Source organism: Erithacus rubecula (assembly GCF_903797595.1).
Source record: "Erithacus rubecula genome assembly, chromosome: 5".
In the NCBI taxonomy this organism is placed as follows: Eukaryota; Metazoa; Chordata; class Aves; order Passeriformes; family Muscicapidae; genus Erithacus; species Erithacus rubecula.
Genome location: NC_136687.1, coordinates 49,842,556 through 49,861,977, shown reverse-complemented (window position 1 = coordinate 49,861,977; position 19,422 = coordinate 49,842,556). Strand labels below are relative to the sequence as shown.

The 19,422-nt window shown below is 38.0% G+C and overlaps 1 protein-coding gene across 4 annotated transcripts in view; it reads left to right on the top strand.

The window, feature by feature from the left end:
* Nucleotides 1-19,422, top strand: part of BMPR1B (bone morphogenetic protein receptor type 1B) — a 221,689-nt gene that overhangs the window by 26,443 nt on the left and 175,824 nt on the right. For 2 of the 4 annotated variants that reach the window (XM_079307115.1, XM_079307111.1), the window contains exon 2: nucleotides 18,170-18,240. The exons of the other annotated variants lie outside the window; for them this stretch is intronic. The gene's annotated coding sequence lies outside the window, so the exon portion shown is untranslated. The remainder of the gene's footprint in view (nucleotides 1-18,169; nucleotides 18,241-19,422) is intronic. 4 annotated transcript variants of the gene reach the window in all.

Sequence of the window (19,422 nt, the reverse complement as noted above, 5' to 3'; positions counted from 1 at the left end):
AGCCACCACCTTGTCCAGAAATGTCCTCTTCAGGGTTATCCAAATTACTGGCAGCATTGACTGGAGCCCTTTCTGAGTGTCAGCAGCCAGTTTGTGGCTGGCTCTCTTTCATGGGGGGACACAATGTGATTTAACACATCCTTTTCATTGCAGGACCACCCAACTGCAGCACTGGCAGGGAGAGAGTCATGGTCCTGGAGCATGTTTTTATATGCTCTATTGATATGTATTGGCTGTGAGAGTATCTGGTTACACATTTGAGCACTCCCTAGCTGTTCTCTAATTGCTCCTGTTTTGCTCGTGGTTGTTAATGTGCAATCTTGCCTGCTGCACTGAACTGCTATTATTTAAGCTGCTGGGAGCCTGTGCTCAGCATTAAACGTGCAGCTGGTACAGCTGTGGCTGCTTCACCCTGCCACTGTGGAAGCTGCAAGGCTCGCCGAGGAGTGGGCTTGCCAGAGTGCTGACCTGTGAAGTGAGTGGCTTTAATAGAGAGCAAAACACTCCAGAACAGGGCTCTCTAGCACAGCTCCCCGTGCTCTGAGTGCACTGCAGAGACCCTCGAATTCCCTCCTTGGCTGGGCGAGCCCTGCTTCTAGTAAGGTTCAGAGAAAAGGTTTAGCAGGTGTGGAATGGAGTTACAATGCTTTGCATTGACTTCAGGGCTGTCCTTTATCTTCTTGTCATGCCCCCTTTTCTCCCCACCCCAAAGCAAGCATGCACTGGTTTAGAGAGCTCCAGATGCTGATGAGGGGAAACTCTCACTGTGAGTTGTAAGAAAAACTGAGAGCTGGGTCTTTGCCTCCTGTAAATTCATCATCTGAACTGGTACTGCTGCAACAAATTGGGCAGAAGTTACTGGGGTGGGGCCAAACCTTCTAGATGCACTCATGCAGTCTGCTTGCAGAGTGACAAATAACACTCTAGTTATTCTCTGTATACTTTACATAAATATGTATGCATGTTTTACATAAATGTATACTGTAAGTGTACCCAGCACACAGTGTATATGGGAGTGATAGTGAATATGTCTGCTAGACATTAGTTTAATAAGAAAGTGTTGGGGAGAAATATGCAAGAATGGGAGCCAGCTCAAGATAATTCACTCTAGTGCAGGGCTGTTGCAGGACAGCTCTTAAACTGGAAGAAATCTGGCTTGAGCCCTTGCAGAGCCAGCTGTGGGGGTCTTGTCCACATGACAAAAGGTCAGGAGCTGCCAAACTGTGAGTTCTGATTGGATTATAAAAGTCTGTACTTCCCCACCACCCCTCTCCCCTAGCAGGGTAGGTGGCTGTTGAGGAACTGTCAGAAGAAACTGGAATTGCACAGGGAGGCAAAATCTATGTAAGCTGTCAGGGTTTTTGAGAAGTCATTCTGATCAAGTATCCTTCTCCTAATATTGAGTGCTGACAATACCAGCATGCAAACTGCCTTTTGAAGCTATGTAGGAGTTGTGGCTCAAGCTCTCAGCGCCCAAGCCTGCTGTGGATTGCCAGTGTTGGTTTGACATAACAGGTTTTAGATTTACTGCCTTAGGCAAGGTACCTGCTCACGGGGACTTCAGTTACTAAGAAATTTTTAAAAGAAGAACTAGCAGCTTTCTTCTAGTAAAGCAAAAGGTTTAAATTCTTGGTATGGGGTTGGAGTTGTGATCATAAAAAAAAAAAAGTTAGGACAATAAAATTTGTCCACAGAGTATACTTGATATCAGTTTTTTTCTAGAGGTGTTTTCTTTAAGTGTTTGTAAGCCAGAGGATACTCCAAACCAAAGACCTGGTCTGCCAGGGTAATTCTGTGGAGTCCTGTTTCACAAGATCCTCCTGAGTTTTTGTGTCTGAGTGATGTACTGTCTTTCAATGCTTAAATTGTGTCTCAAGACCCTTCTTACTTCTTTGCTCCGAATGTGCAGTGCTACCTGACTTCTTGTTTTCTGTGAGATTGCTCTGCTCTACTTCAGAGTATATATCCATGATGAGCACAAGTCTTAAATGTGACAGTCTTTCCATTCCATTTGGTCTTTTTCTCAGGAAAACAATTTCATTGCAGTCATAAAAGTACACTGCTCCATTTTTGCAGATACAAAGCACAGAAGCTTGCTTCTTTTATAATGATTTTTTATTTTGGAAAGCATGCTTGCAGCATGAACCTTTTCATAGCAACATCATGGTTTGTTTTCTCTATATTTAAAAAAAAAAAAATTTAAAAGTGTATGTGCAGTTTCTGTGGAAAGTTCTAAACAGTGTGTTAAAATACTGACACCGCAGCTACATGACTCAGTTTCTTCTTCTTAGTTTGAAGGAACATGGTAGCATAACATAAAAATTCTTGTTCATAAAGGAAAGAACAGCATTTTTACTAGATATGGAAAATTCCAAGTGGAACACATACAGAGATAAAATACCATTTGGAGATTTGGGAAGACTTTTTATGATTCTGACTTTTTTGATGCAGAACACACGACAGCTTCACAAGAAGTCTCTTTTCCAGTGCATTGTGGTAACCCATACTGAGAGAAATCATGCAAGTAGAGAAGCACAAATTATTTATTTGAATAACCTTCTCTTCAATGTTTTCCTGAGAAACCAGAAGTCAGTAGTGTGTAGCATGGAAAACCTTTTAACTCCATCATACCTCATAGTTGCAGGTAATGTCTGTTTCTGAGTTACTGTTTGTGCTCAATGGAGAGGCCAGCTCTTTTCCTTTCTCCATCTTTTAATAGCCTGGGGACTCTTGTTCCAGGGGACAACTGGCACTGGTTAGGGTCAGCAGCAGAGTCATGCCATCCCATCCCTGACAGATATTCACTGCCTGATTATGGGTTAGACTGTGTGCAGTTCCCTTTAGAAGAAAGGTTACATCACAGTGAGTGCTGAGGTGAGGTATGGCTGAAAGGATATAGCAGATTTTTTTTTTTCTTTTCCTGCTCCAGTTTTAATTTGTTAGCACACCTGCAGGTCTGGCATTTGTTTTCTTCTTTGCTTCTCCTCCTTTCAATATGTATAAATGTCTCACTGGAGGCAGAACTAACTCTAGTTTTATTTCCAGCTGACTTAACCCCATGCTGCTTCTCCCCAGTGCCCAAATCCCTGCACCAAGAAGCACACTCCATCTTTTTCTTTCTTTCTGGTAGGTAGTTCATGAGGGGAAATTGGTGAATGCTGGTCTTGGAAATCTCTACAGAAAATAAGAATTTAACACACGTCTCATTTCAAAATTATTTATAATGCTTAAATATAAGGGTAGATATAAAGAGGTTGTAAGAGGAACATAGTTTATCATCCCAGAGGGACAAAGGATGAAGAACACAACATCTGGAAAGTTTAGTAATGTGAGTGAAACCAACTGGAAACAGATGGATAATGGGGAGCTCATCTCCTACTACAAATCTTCCTGTTTTAAAAAAATGCTAAATCCCTTTTTAGTACCTGGCAGTATTTTAAAGAGGACTTTCTGTATCTCAGAGGAAGTTGATAATAAGGAAATAAAAATCATTCTGGTCTCTGTGGGACCAGGATTATCCTGAATTATCCTTTTGCCTACCATAGAAGATGCTTTTCTATCCAGAAATACTAATTGATGTAGTTTAGAAAAAAAAAAGCCTTTCATTTATTTGCTTGATGCTTAATGCCTTGATATGTTCTGGAGTGTATTATGGATACTTTAGCTGAAGTACACAAATTTCACTTTGCAACATTCACAAATGGAGGCATGGCAAAATCAGGGTTTCAAAAAACTCAAATATATGTGTTTATTTATATAAACTTTATATTTTATAAAATTTTATTTAATGTCAGTTCTATCATAATTTCTTCAGTTCTTTTTCTTAAAAAAGCACTTTGTCAGCGTGGTGTGCCTGCTCTAGCTCTGCTGCCTGTCCATGTAACTATCAGCCTGATTTTTTTTGTAATGGAGTTTCACAAGTGTAATAAAAGATTGCAGGCTTAGAGGGATGGGGTTTGTAGATCTGTACAGTGAGGTAAAAATGAAAATGGAAAGAGCTCAGTAAATCAAACCATACATATTTAAGTGTTCTGCAAAGGACAAAATTATGGGAAGTACTCTTAGAGGCGAGCAGGTCTCTTCTGGAAAAATGAAATCTAAGAATACACCAGATGCTTGCTTTTATTGAATCCATAAAATCCTCTTATGAAATCTAGTTTTATAATTGCAGGTTGTAAAGAAGAAATCTGGAGAACACTCATATGTTTTAAGATTCTAAATATCTTCCTTGTGATCACAGCATTTAAGATAAGCAGTGGTGGGCAGATCTAGCAAGTTTGTTTCCCTTCTCAACCTGATGTGTTTTGAGAACACTCATGCTTAACCAAGCTTTGGAGCTGAGACATTCTCAGCTTTGCATCAGAAGTGGCTACAGTGGGTTGGGGTGCTTCAGGGAACTGTGATGCTGGGGACAGAGCCCTGGCTTGTGTGGAGCCTGGCTGCAGAAGCCCCAGGGCTGTTTTCCACCCACTCCTAGGCCAAATGGGATTGTGGTGACAAGAGCTGGAGATTTTCTTGCTTTCTTGGAATTGTGTTTCAATGAAGACCATTGATTAGGGATTGAGGTTTTAATCTCATAGGAAAAAAATTTCCAAAGCACTAATAATTAGTGCAAGTATTTCATTTGCTCATTCCATGCTTTCTTTCCTGTCAATAATGGGAATTGAAAGCTGTATAGCTAATTCCTAGGTGTTTATTTTCCGTTTTTCATCTTGCACTAATAGGTTGAGCACTAGCTTGTGACAGTGATGTTTTTGAAGAAGATAATTATGGGACATATTGGATAAGGGATTATAAACTGGTGCTGATTAACACTGTCCTGCTGGGTAGTACCTGTGTACAGAATAGCTGAAGTAACTTGTGGCTTACAGAGCATACCAATCCTCACTGTCAGCTGCACTGAGCATCCTCTAGAAGTGAACATCCATCAGTTTTAACTCTGCCCTAAAACTGCAGCTGGAGCAGCCCCATGACCAATAGCTGCTCCAGTGGGCAGTGACTGAGCCTGGCAGACCATCTGTGACAAAAACAAGGAACTTTATTCCCCAACTGCAAGCACACATCACACTTCTTCACAGAGCTTACAGTGTTGCTGTGACTCTTTCCTAGGTTCCTGTTCTAGCCCCAAGTGTTGAAATGTTGTAGGCTGACAGCTCATTTTGGGCGAGACATTCCTTTGAACTTTCAAGGTGGGTAACCTGTTCCAGCAGAAATAGGTGCTTGCTGAATCAGGGCCTTGGTTTCTTTCTACTCAGCAGTGTGGAGAGTTCATGAGTTGGTTTGCATTGGCACCTTTATATTAGCAATGTTGTAAGGTTTAAAACATCAGGTGCGTGCTGTCATACTTTTCTGAAAAAAAAAAGAAAAATTTACATTTGACAATGAATGCATTCTCATGCTGTTTTTGTTTTGATTAATGTTTCTTTCTAATTGATTGTCATTTCCCCAGTTTTGAGTATCAGCATACTTCTGGGTATTTGTATATATTGATTGAACACTATTTTTCTTTTGCAAATTTTGTAGATGCCTTATGCTTTAAGAAAAAGTAGCACAGCACTCACTTTAAAAAATCTTTATATGCTGAATAAGGTCCATTGCTAGAGATGCCTGAATCCATATAAACTCTGATTCCACAGAAACGTCTTCATTTTTTTGCCACGTGCCTTTCTCTTAAAATATATCTTATCTTTGGATGCATCAAGTGGCTGATGTTTGAGAAGAGACATGTTTGGAATGCTTGAGTAATTCACATCTTCTGCACTGACTTCAGCTCTTACCCTGCAAACTTTCAGTATGACTCAGGAGTTGCTCTTGCACTGACAGAGAGGAAAAAACAAGCAATGAATGCTTGCAATGCACTCAGCAGTGCTCAGTAGCTGTAATGTAATTCTGTGTAAATGTAGCAACTCACTGGTACTGAAATAGAAAGAAAGGGAAATCTTGAGCCTACCGTGGGCTGCTTCTGGTGTTCTGGTGTGTGTAAACCAATGGAACTTGACTCTTTCCAGCCAACAAAATGCTGAAGCCCAGTTTTTTCCACCAATTTTATCATCAAAATGAAAGTATTATTAATGCAGAGAGTTGATTCCCATTTCCAGTCTAGAGAGTCACTAAGATCATTGAATCATAGAACAGTTTGGGTTGGAAGGAACATTAAAGACCATTGAGTTCCACAGACAGGGACACTTTTCACCAGACCTGGTTGCTCAGAGCCCCATCCAACCTGGCCTTGAACCCTTCCATGGGTGAGGCATCCACTGCCCCTCTGGGCAGCTGCTCCAGGGATTTATATTGAGCAAGGAAGAAGGAAGAGAAATGGACTGAGAAAATAGACCTGTGTTTGGGACAGCTGTGTTGGGATTACATTGTACAGGAATAGATTTTGACAAAAGACATGTAGGACAAAGAGAAGAACACCTGAATGCCAAGCGTTAACAAAAAGATCAGAGCCTTGTACAGAGCAAGAGCTGTGTGAGAACACAGTCCTTGTGGAAAGATTGCCCCATAGAGCTGGAAGGTCAGGGAGACCTTAGAGTTATCTGCTGTTTCCTCCCACTGGAACTGAACAAAGAATGTTTTGACATTTCCATTCCCTCTTTATCCCCTAGATGTCATCAATATAAACTGGGTTAAGTGAGGAACAACCAGAAAATTAGCTTTAGTGGCAAAGAGGTGTCTTACTGAATACACAGTTTTATACTTTATTTTGTAGAAGATGCTTGGGGAATCCTTTCATGGTGCTCTCTGATCTTGCTGTATGTCTGAATGTTGGAAGGTTAAAACATTTAGGAAGTGTGTCCAAAACATAAAACATATAGGGGGCTTTTTCTGTTGCCTATACTTTGGTGCTTGCCACCTTTGGCAGGTATCTTTACTAATCCATTAGATGTCTGTGTTGGTGAGTGAGATGTTAATACAAGTCTGAAGAAAAATTGCCAGGGAAAGGAAAACATTGGAAGAACTCTAAAAATATGTCAAAATCAGTTAGGATGGTTTCGGGGTTTTACAGTAAAACTGTGGAATGTTTTGAAAAATAAATAATGGAAAAATATGTAAACCAAAATTCTTTCACAGTATATAATATGGTCATTTTGCTTTGTATTTAAGTTTCAGCTTGACACTATAGTAGCTATGTGTTATCTTTTGAAACTCCCCTTTTCATGTTTTTATACAATCTTTTCATATGAAGTGCTGCAGTAATTTTGGAGATTTTTGCATCAACTGAAACAGGAGCATTGCTGTTTAACTTCAGCATTTTGGTTTGTCTTTTTTTTCCCCTTGGTTGCATAGGTGGCTTGCTTTTTAATATGGGGCAAAGCCATTGAAATGAATAGATATGAGGTTTGAATTCCTGCTTCATGAACAGCCTTAAATCTAGTATTTACTAATTTTAGAACTTAGAGCATTTTTAACACTAATACTCCTTTCATGAGGTTTTCCAGATTGAATTTTTTAAAATTTTAAACTAAAGTCTTGGAACTTGCTTGCCAGGTTCCATTAACTGCACCTCTTAAAATAAGTAGGGAAAATGATGTTTTCCAGAACACAGACTTTGAACTGGTGCTTACAGACTTCATTATGAACACCTCATATTGATGCTTGCACATCCAAAAATCAAGGGACCATAGCTGAGCAGAATCAGAGCCTTCTTTATAATGACAAATAACCTTTTATTTATGTGCTTTTTGAATTGCCAGTATCAAGTTAATACAATTGACTGTCTTTGTTTCAAATTAATATATAATGCATATAGCACTTACTGTGCATATTTAATAGGGAGAAGCAGATTAATGGACTCTGTAGATAGAAATTGCAAGATTCTCTTGAAGTGTTTAATCTATTTGACTTGAATTCCTGCCTGTTTTGAGTGCTTACCTCTTCTCAGCCTTTTCCCACTGCATGCTTGGTAATTTTTGTTTTGTATTTTGTTTGTTTGCTTTTAGTGGGTTTTTGTTTGTTTGTTTTTTGTTGCTGCAGTGGTTTTGTATGTTTGTTTGATTTGTTTTGTTTTTCTTCCCTAAGAACAGTTCAGATAAAAAGGTACATGATGGCATGCACAGTCTGTGGCCTCCCTTTCCATCTTTGGAAATCGGTTTTTGTTTCAAAAGCAAAAAAGCAAATAAGTATTTAGTGATTTTTAAGCCCATATTTTACTATTTAACAAACAAGGCTGCCCTTGAAGCCTGTGCCATTGCAGTGATCCCCTGCAGAACACAGAGCAATTGACAACTGTGACTTTTGTGATTCTTCCTTGGAGTGAATTGGAAGAGGGGGCTTACAAATCAGTTTTAACCATTTTTTATGGCTGAATGCTAAGGCTTTATGGCCCAAATTGTGCAGCTACAGATAGCTTTTCCTTCTGACATACACTTTGCATAGAACCGAGTATTAATAATGATAAAAAATGTTATTGTTATAACTGGACTCAGCAGTTTATTTGGGAAAAATAAATGCTTTGTGTTGTAGGTTTCCCAGTTTTACCCACAGGCTAAGTCTTGTATATATAATTATGTTTTAGGAGACATTTTAAGTGCTAGTTGAACCTTTAACCTGCGTTTCCTCTGGAATAATTACAGGATGTGAAAATGGCCAAATGAAACGCTTACTCACAGAGATTAATAGAATTAGTTAAGCTACTGTTACCTTGTGCTTGATTTATATTGTATGTGTAGGTTGAAACAGGCTGTAATGGCATGTGGGTGTTTTCCTATCTTTTCATACTTGCTAAAGTTTTGCCTTATGTTTATTACTTGCTATGTTATGTGAACTGCTTAAAAAGGCATTTTAAACCACTGGCAGGTAGTTGAATTTCAAAGGCTGGCTCTATTTAAAACAAAACAGTACTGTTTGAACTTCTATCAATTTTTTTTTTTTCTGAAAATAACAGTAATAGAATTGATTCCATCGCCTTTCAAGGAAACAAGTTGAAAAAGAAACCTCTGTGGATTAGTAGTCCAGACATCAAATATATTTTGCAGACGTTTGAAACCAAGCCTGAGTCAGCTACAATGGAAGCAGAGAAAACTAAGAAAAATCATTTGTCTGTCTGCAATGCCAAAATTGCTGGAAAAGGTAAAAATAAAAAGTCTGCAAACATGAGGAGTGGTATAGAAAAAGTAAAGCATTTAATCTTATTTAAAGATTCAAGATTGGTGGTAATTCCAATATATTTTCAAGTAAAACCTCCAGTTAAAAGTGATTTGCCTTTTAAAATTTGATCTGGTGTGTTTCTTTAAAAAGAGTGTGATACATTGGCTTTGGGGCAACCTGAATTTCAGCCTTTCAGGGAAGTGTTGAACAGTTGCAATCTTAATTTTCAGCAGCTAAGTCTGTAACAGTAAACTTAAAATTAGAATTAGAGAAAAGCCCAAATTCAGCTTTTTTTATCCTGTTAGATAATACTGTGGGAGTTACCAGGGAGGTTTATACCAGCCTTCAGTGGTGTTGAAGGACTTTTGTTGGGCTGCTTTCAGTTAATGCTTTGCAGCCCTCCCATCCTGCAGCCTGTACCAGTTCAAGCATTTGGGGCTTTGACCCAGGTGAGGAGCAATTTGCAAAGGTGCTACCAAGGAGCAGGAGCCCACCATGGCTCATTTAAATATCTCAGCAGGTGCCAGCTTAGTATATTCATGAGTGGTTTTTGAATTGTTCAACAAAATCTTATTTTAAGGCAGATGATGATACTCATCTGTGAAACTCCTGGGAAGGCTTAGGGGCAGTGAACTTGAAACCTTTAAAAATATGAAACACAAGTGGAGGGAACCTTTCTCATGGAGATTTTTTTAATCATCAAATTCATTTTGAATTAAAGAGCATTTGGGAGAACCCATTCTACCACTCACCTATGGTATCTATAGTGAGCAATTTCACTGCTTTTTAATCCTGTTTTAAGTTGGTGTGGAGTTAATGTTTGTTGCAGTGGTTACAGCAGGCATTGAAAATGACTTTTTTTTTAAGGTCAGTGAAGTAGAAATGCAAAGGAGATTAAAAATCAATTATTAAATCAAGATTTTCTTTATTCACATGCTATTTATGCTTACCTCTCTTTGATGTCTTCCCTTTAAAGCATTATACTAATGTAGGAAAATAAAGATTTTCCTTATATACATTTCTGTATCATCTTGGGTTATGGGATTTCTCGTCTCTTTCCTGAAAATCATACTTAGTAAGTCCACTTAGCATGTATGAAAGATGAGCATCCTCTCTGCATACAGACAAGTTATTTCATTATAATAATGATTCTGTTATTAATTATACCAAATTTCTTTTAAGGAAGAAATCTGTATTTTGTTCCTTGTGTAGCATGGATATATAATGCAGGAATTACAGTATTTCACCAGAGATGCAAGCAGAAATCCTGGAAAAGGGCTGCTAAACATGGGATGTGAATGCAAATGTTCTGTGATAAGTGTGGGTTATTTTGCTGAAGGGTGCCTGTGCATGCATCAAGAAGCACTGTGATGGCATGAAGAGAGTTTATGGGCACAGCTGTGTGCATTGAGGCATGGCCCTTCAGCTGGAAAATTATATACTAGGATATCTTTGCTTTTATCTTTGTGTCATAATGTCTTTTGTTACTGAAGTAATCTTTTAGGAACTTTGAGAAACACTGAGGCTGTGGTTGATGGGAAATCAACTTAGCAAATCATTAACGTCAACAAATGAAATAGTAAGAGAAGGGAGAGACTGGAGTAATGAACTATTGACTGTTCTGTGTGTTTAACAAAGGACATTAGAACACTATGTTTAAAATAGTTGACTAAAACTTCAGAAGTATGACATTAGCATAGGCTTTACTGCAAATACACCTATTTATATTGAAATGATGACAAGTGACTCAGAAATCCCTGAATGTACAGTTATCAAATGCTGGTCAGAGAGCTTCCAGCATTTGTTGGAGTGTCAGTGCCTTCTGAAATGCTTTATACTTCTACCATATTTTCTAAGATGATGAAATGACTAAGTATTAGCCAGTTGTTGTGCTTTTGGGAGTCACGAATTTCTGGAAAATATCCCTCTACTGTCAAAAAATGAAGTTCTGTTCAGGGGAATTCATCTGGAGAGAGCATTTCTTCGGGGGCGATGGGGACCATCTGTGGAATTCCAACTACGTGGAAAACCTGGAGCAGAGATGGGCAAAAATACACCAGGATGCAGGCAGTTCTGAGGAGGTCACTGTGCTAACCTTGTTCAGAGGAAAGGTCTGCATACATGGGCTGACCTTCTGACCCTTAATAATTCAAGAGTAATGTTATACATTCCTCATGCCTATGCAACATTTCGGTGGCATAAGGCTTCTAATCGTTCCCAATCTTCATATAATTTTCAAATGCATCTTTACACATATGCAATATATACACACAGAAACCCTGTGGTTGTTATTTAGCATCCTGCCTATGTAGTTTAAAATCATTCAACTCCAAAGTGTAAACAAAAGCAGAAGGAAACATGCTCCAAGACACAAATTGCTTTTCTACTGCAGTGAATTAGTAACTTGCTTTGTGCAAGTTACTTTGTGCAAGTGAGGTGCATTTTTTTTTGTTTGAACCATTTGGTTTACAAATGACTTTGTACTGCAGTTTTTTACTGCTGTTGTGAGATTTCATCAAGCAGTGTTTGTTTTCACGTGTGTTTGGTTGATTTTGGCCATCTAGTTTGAAATTTCATTATATGCCCAAGTTGCAATGGAAAGCTGCCCCCCCCTCCCCCCCCCCCCCAATCTTTCTTTTCTCTCCTTCCTTCAAGTCAATTAATTTTGTTGATAAGTGGAGAAGGTCTGGCTGTCATTTCTCTTGTAGCTTATGTAGCAGTGTGGTCATGCCTTTTCAGAAAGGGGGTCTCTGTTTTGTCCCACTCCCTCCACCCCACAATTCACTGTGGTTTATTTACTGTATGTGGCAGTTTTTTTTAATAGAAAATGCAGAGATTTTTAGGAAGTATGAAATAGGAGAGAAACGTTTATGTTGCTTGTTTAAAAGTCATACGTATCATATTGTAAATAAGGATTTAGAATTTACTCTGATTTTTATGCTGATATTTTGGCTGTAATGGGCTGTAATTCTCACTTCTCTGGGTGTTTCTCACTGTCTATTTACATTGTTAGCCTTATTTAAAAAGGGAGAAGAAATACTGAAGTTTTCTAGCTCTTCTTAATTGCTTCGCTCCATTGTAGTTATTTTTTCACATATGCATGCATAATTTTAACGTATTTCACTATTTTCATAATCCTACTGCTTCAATGGAAGGTTTCAAATTTACAGAGAACACACCCAGAATTGAATGCTGAACTGGATAAATATTTTTCTGGTTTAATAGGCATACCATGGTTGTGGCCTATTGTATCAACACTGATTTAAACTGAGATGATGTGTTCATCAGAACACCATCTCTCTGTTTCTCATGGATGACACATTAAGATGCAGGGTGTGCATTCAGTAAGGAGAAGGGAGTTGGGTTTACAGTTCTTTGGACCACTTAAACTTCTGTGCCTTAAAATAATACTGGTAGTTACTTTAATGCACATACATAAATGACTCATAATGTCAACACACATGATTTTTGTAGTGCCTTTTCTCCTCTACTCTGGTGCTAAAAACAGCACTAGAATGTCTCAAGTATTAATTTCATGAGTGGCTAGAATGCAGCATTCTAATATTGACAAGTCCTGTAAATCTCAATAGAGCCATAAATTTAAGGGATATTTATGCTGTCACATTTTGTTTCTACTCAGACTTGGTTCAAAATCTTTAAAAGTTGACTTTGATTTATGCAATTGCATGTGTTTAATTTCTAGGTTTCTTTTCCATGGAGTAACTGGTAATGAGTACAATGTTACCGCATTTCTGCTGTTACAGAGATTAAGATCCTCTGAGGTCGAGTGGATTAGTAATTTCATATTGAAGCTGCTTCTCAGACATTCAAATATCAAAGATTTTTGCATTTGATAAACAAAGAAAAGCAAAAACCCTGAACGAAGAAACAACTTTCCCCAAAACCTCAAAAACCCCAAACACAGACTCTATTACAATATCAAGCAATATTGGTCCTTGTCTTGCTTGGTTTTGATTGAGCTGTAGCTCATTAATCCTAGCATAACTCCGACCTACTTGCATGAATTATGAATTAAACTTTAGTCCTTGAGCATCTGATGTGTGGTGCTTGTGTACCATGGAAACAGTGACAGCAAATACAGAAGCCAAATTCCCCGTGCTCCTTATCTTTGCAGGGACTTTGCAGGGACTTTTCTGACTGGAGGAGCAGAGCTTGCTCTTTTCATACTAAGAAAATATTTGAACATATTCTTTCAAAAGTCAGCCTGAAGTGTCTTTTGTTTTTGGTTGGATTTCAGTTGGAAAACAGGTGGATCGTGTTTCACACTCTCTGTTTAGATAGGTGCTTGTCATCCTGACAATGAGCAAAGAAAGCTCAGTGTGTGAATGCCTGCATGGCACAGAGCCATAGAGGGAGAGGATGTTATGGGGGGATTTGGGAAAGCAGGAGCAAGACAAGGAACTCATTGCATAGATCACCTGTGGTGGTTTTAGTGCCTGCACCTTGCAGAATCTCTCACTAATTAGCACAACAAGTACAGAAAATAGGAAGTAATATGAAATGCATTGAGATGGGTGAGAATATGAGCAGATGAGAAATATGAGCAGATGAGAAAATGAGCAGATAGCAAAACTGTATTCTGTAACAGTGTTGTAAGGCCCTTGTGTTTTTGCTGACGACTTAAACACTGGCAGCCATAGGAAAGCTAGAAAACCTGTGGAGAAGAGTTAATCCATAAATTATGGTTAAGGGGGCAGATTGTCAGCATCTTATCCCTGTGTGCTGCAGTTTCCTTTAGAGTTTGACTGTCTGAGTGGTGGAATATAGGACATCACAATTGTCACTGATGATAGTGGTCACTGATTACACCTTCCTGCCAGAATCTTGTCCTTCCAAGATTCAGTTCTTCACAGAGGAAGATTCATGTCAATTCAATATTTTGCTGGATCTTCTGGTGAATGTTTGCTGTTTTTTTAAATTTTGTTCTGTTTTGTTTTCTTATTTAGAGCCTCTGCTTGTCTCACTGAAATGCCACTAGAAAACTGCAAACTTAAAATTGCTCCAGTCTTAGTAAAAGTAGTATTTTATGTGGTCTTGTCATATGAAATCATGTGGTCTATTAGGAGGGGAGGAATTGATTTATATTCAGATTAATTTTTTTTTTTGTCTACTTGTAATTGGATTCATGTGCCTACTCACCATCTTGTCTGTATTGCAGTTGTAATTTTCCCTTATAAAATTGGTAGGTAGAGACAGCTGCAAATGCATTGAATTTATTTCCTTCTGTCAAAATGTTGGGTAATTTGAGAAGCCACTGTTGAAAACTATTGTCCAGGAGAATTACCTGGGTTTCTACAATTAAACCATATATTTCTGTATGCTATATTCACACGTTCCAAAAACATACTCATGAAGTTTTCTGTGCATGGTTGGTTTTTCTTGTTTATTTTTTTTAATGTTTTGTGGAGGCTGTTTCAAATGAAATATTGTATTCCTCATGTTGTAACACTTTTCTGTAATCTATCTCCCTTAGAAACTTTTTGATGGCACGTATTAGTTTTCTCCATAGATCTTAAATACTATTGATGCTGAGTAATGTATTTAATTAGCCCCAAACTTTGTATGTAATCATTCCAATCTGTGCTTCTCTCTCAGCTTTTGCCTGTAAAGATGACAAATGGCAGGAGGGGAAAAGGGCACTTTCCTGTCAGTGGCTGTGGAGCCTTTAGTCCTTGGGTTGCCAGAGCAGTTTCTCCTTCTGAAAGAGCTGTGAAAGAACAATGAAAATACTATTTAGCTTCATTTAAGAAGTCAAAACAAATACAAGTTGTAGCAAAAAGCTTCCTTATCTTATGAAACAGGACGTTTTTATGGTTTCTTTAGTGTTTCCCATATTTTCATTGTAATAACATCAGCTTATTTGTGAAATCCTTGATTGTATTAGAGCTAAGTTCACCTTTTGTGTCTATTCTTGCAGGGTCAAGAGGAAAGATATATTAACTCAAAATTATACAAGTATTTTTTATGCAGTTTAGAGTAAATGCTAACTGAATCCTCTTCACATTTTTATAGGCATTGATATCCTTGGCTGTTGTATTGGTTATACACCAGTTCTGAGGTCAGACACATGGATGTCAAATTGCAGCTGTACTGGTCTGGTAAAAGACAGTGTAAACTGTACAGCTTAATTTATTTTTATTTTTTGTTTAATTTTTCCCCACTCATTCTTGTAATTTCTGTCCTTCTGAGGATAAAATGAAGGAAGGTCTTTATATTTTTAATCTAACCCATAGAGGTAACATATGGTTATAACAAATGCCAGCTGAACCATTTGCTAGTTTGGTTGACAAACTACTCCTGTAGATCACAATTAGAAAAAATTAAGTCAGTTAAGCAGATGAGTGAGAAACATTCTCAAATTGGACAATGTGTTTTTTGGAAGCTGGGAGCTTATATGCAGAATTATGGATAAAGCAGGAAAAGAGACCAGTCTTGTCAGTCTACAGTGAAACACATAATCATTTGTGTACTTAACATTAGCTTAGCATGGAATTTTTTTTCTTTCAACGACTACTTAAATAATGAGACAGAATCATATGCTTGAAGGCTATAAATGGAAATTATTTCAAGCAGGATAGGCTGTTGCTTTTATTATTGGGGACATTTACCTGTGGAATTTACTTACTTGAAACCAATCCCTGGTGTCTGCAGGATAGAGTGGAGAAAAAAAGATCTAGGAGAATGGTTTCCAGAGATTTTAGAAAACAGGAAAATCTTGTGAAAATATCCCCATGATGTTTTTGCCTGTTGCTGAGCATGGCAAAATTGAGGAGGATATTATTGTCCCTTTGTGGGAGCTGAAGGGAAGAAGCTGTCATTCTTTACTGCCAACCACCCTGTTTCAACTCCTTCAGAAAAAGATCGTGGGAATGTAATTGCTTGCATAAACTGTAAGCTCCCAATAAGGTCCTCACCCCTCTTTTAACTGTGTAGGAGGACACAGTCAAACAGATATGAATAAATTCAGATTGGACATGAGGAAAAGACTCTTCAGTATCTGGGTTGTCAGTCCCTGGCACGGGCTGGATGCAAGGAGAATGCTGTGGCAGCTCCAGAACTTTGTGAATGCCTGGAAGAGACCAGGAGAATTTACTCAGGGAGGTTTACTAACTTGGGAAAGATTTTGATGCTGGTGCAAGTTGCTCTGTTAAATGTGTGCTGTTAAATTATTTGTTGATGAAATATTGATGCAGAGTGGATTGAAAACAAATTGTTAAACCAAACCTTTTCTACCTGGAACTCTGTGTAAACACAAGATAAACCTCTAGGATGCGTAAACACAAATTGACAGATTATTTCAGAATAGATAAGGCCTTATGTGCACAAATTAATGCATGTGAAAAATCAGAATCCCTAATATTTGTGTCCTTTTGAAATCACTCAGCAATGCAGAGGAAGCTTTCAAAATGTCTGCAGTGAATCTTACTGAGTAAAGGCAGTAGTTTTTTCTCAGTAATTTTTGATATGTTGAATTTTACAGATGCATGTGAGCTTCCAAGATATCAAAGTTAGAGGTATTTTTGGGGTCACAAACTCACCATTAGCAGCAGGTCTCTTTTAAATAAAAGCAAACCCAAATGAACACAACTCAATTCAGCAGGTTTTTTAATATGTGACTTTTCACAGAATAAAAGCAAAATTCATTGAAATTTTCTTTCATCCTGGAGAAAGGGAAATGGTAATGTATACTGTGAAATAATGATGTCACTACAAACTAATTGCATATTTAAAATATAACATCTGATTAGTGCCTCCAAATTGCCTGGCTATTTTATTTAATAACAAACAACATTAATTTTTCCTTTCAAACATCAGGCTATGAGAACTGCAGCACGAGAAACCTGCTGTAGGAGCAAGAACAGCTACTTGAATTGGCCCATTATCAGCAAGTCAGTTGTATTTATGCCCTTGGAAAATTTCTAGGTGTTCTTGCACTGTGAAGGAAATGATAAGTATTTGGCCACTGTTTGGGAGAGGAATGAGCTTGAACCATTATGTAACTCTTGAATTGGTGTTGATGTATGTAAAACTACTTCAGATAAGATAAGCAGTGACATTTATGGTTGGACTTGATGATCTTAAAGGTTTTTTACCAACCTAAATGACTGCATGATTGTAAAGATTTTGGGAAGCTGTCTAAATGAATAATTTCTGCTCCACATTCTAGTGTAATAATGGAGTAGTTAATTAAAGAGTAAATACAATGAGGCTCTGGTCCTCCTTTTCTCCTTCTCTCTATGCTCTTGTGCCTTTTGTTCAACACATGAAATTTCTTTTCCTTGCAACACAAGCTTTAATATGCTCATTCTCCATCAGCCTTCATCATCATCCTTCTGCAGCTGCTGTTCTATCTTCTTTCTCTCTTTTGCTTCTAGTCTCTATGATTAATTTTTTTGTATCTTCAGTCCTCTGCAGCTGACTGAAGCTGCACTTGCTGAGGAATTCAGTAATGCTTTTATGGTTATACAGCAGAACAAATGAATCTCAGTTTCTCTACTGTTTATGAGACTCTTGCTCTTACCCTAAGACTTCTAACTTCTGTTGCTGTAAAAATCCCATCCTACCTCCATGGAAGGGCTTGAATTTGTGCATATGCTACAACAAGGAGGAATGATGATCTTTATTTTGGAAGATATGTAAATTATTAGGGGATCCAGAATTATTTTTAGCCAGGTGTATTGTGTAATATCATTCTTCTGGGACCCCTGCTAAGATGAAAAGGAAAACTAGAAGATTGTGTAGTGGGTTACAATATTGCCATTTTATGTTGGAAGTGGACCCAATATATAAAATATATGTAATTTTCCTTGTAAACTGGTATTGTTGAATATTTTGCCATCAGTGTGCTGCAGTTCATAACAGCATTTGCATGTCACTTCTTAAAATAAGGTAGTAAATATATAACAACTTATGTGCTATCAGTGGGCATTTTTCCAGATAGCATCATATTTTTGCCTGAGTATCATACAAGAACTGAAAGGTCTGTGTTATTTTGCAAGGACTTGAACTTTTTTTTCAGAATAACACTAATCAGTAAAAAAATGTTCTTTGCATGCAGGGTGGAGTTCATTTATTTTGTTCCTGAGAGCTGAATAGGAGAAAGGGACATTTCAGCTTTTCTTGATAAAGGTAAGACAGCATCTGTTGATAAGGATAAGACACTGTTCATTATTATGAGCTCATAGAAAGTTTGTCAATGGAGGGTTTGTTTATTTTGGGCTATTTTTCTCAAGTTTTGTGCTTTGTAGTAAGTGCAGTGTGTGATAATGTAACTTGTATTGGGAATGGAATGTGTAACTCTATGGAAGGTATCAGCAAAGGCTCTGAAGATAAGCAGGTACCTGTAGATCAGCATGACAAAGTGGATAGCAATTTGTTCTGCTGCTGGCACTTGTGATATTTTCCATGTGCCACTGAACTGGCCTGCCTAAGTTCACTCCATCTTGCTTCCACAAAGCAGCAAATAATTATTGTGCTTGTCAGAAATAAGAGACAGAGAAGGGAATAAAACTCTGGGAGGTTCCAAGGGACATACCATCCTCAATGACCCTTCATGTTGTGCTAAAAAAGTCTGACTTTTTATAGATTTGTGTGTTGAATTAAAGCCTGAAAGAAACATTTAGAAGTAGAACATGCAGCTTAGTGTTGAACTCTTAATTATGTGTTAGTTACTAATTCATACTTAATAGTTTTTGATGCAGAAATCTACAAAGCACTGTCTTCCTTACTTCCATTTGGCAGATTTTGAAAGTGGGATTAGGTTTGGTGTGACTGCTGATCGTGGGGTTGTTCTGGTTTAGCAGTGACGACACGTGCAGCAGATTGACCATCTGTGTGGCTCAATTTCAGTTCAAAGGGGCTGGAATTCATACATGGTCATTTCAAATTTGTCCTGTGACAGAGGCTGCAGTCTCTCATTGCAGGTGGTGATGTGTTTTACCAAGCCAATCACTGCCTATTCAGTGACTGCATCTGCAGATCCACTTCTGTCTTGTTCAGCAATGCATTTGACAGGATGGTAGAACGAGGGCTCCAGGTGTATGCTGATGTTTAGGTATCAGGAACAGCACAGCATAACTCTACTTCTTGAAAGTTAAATAGTTGGGAAAAGACAACTCTAACAAAGGTGAAGAGAAATCAGAAGATTGATCAAAAATCATTTTTGTGCTGATGTAGCTGATTTTGAGGTTTTCTCTGTAAGCATTATACAAATTTCTTGATCAGTAGTTTAAAGCAGTGCCATCATGCTGGATGAATGGATGTAGTTTTTATAAGTTTAGAAGTGCTTACTGTCTCCCACAATATATAGAC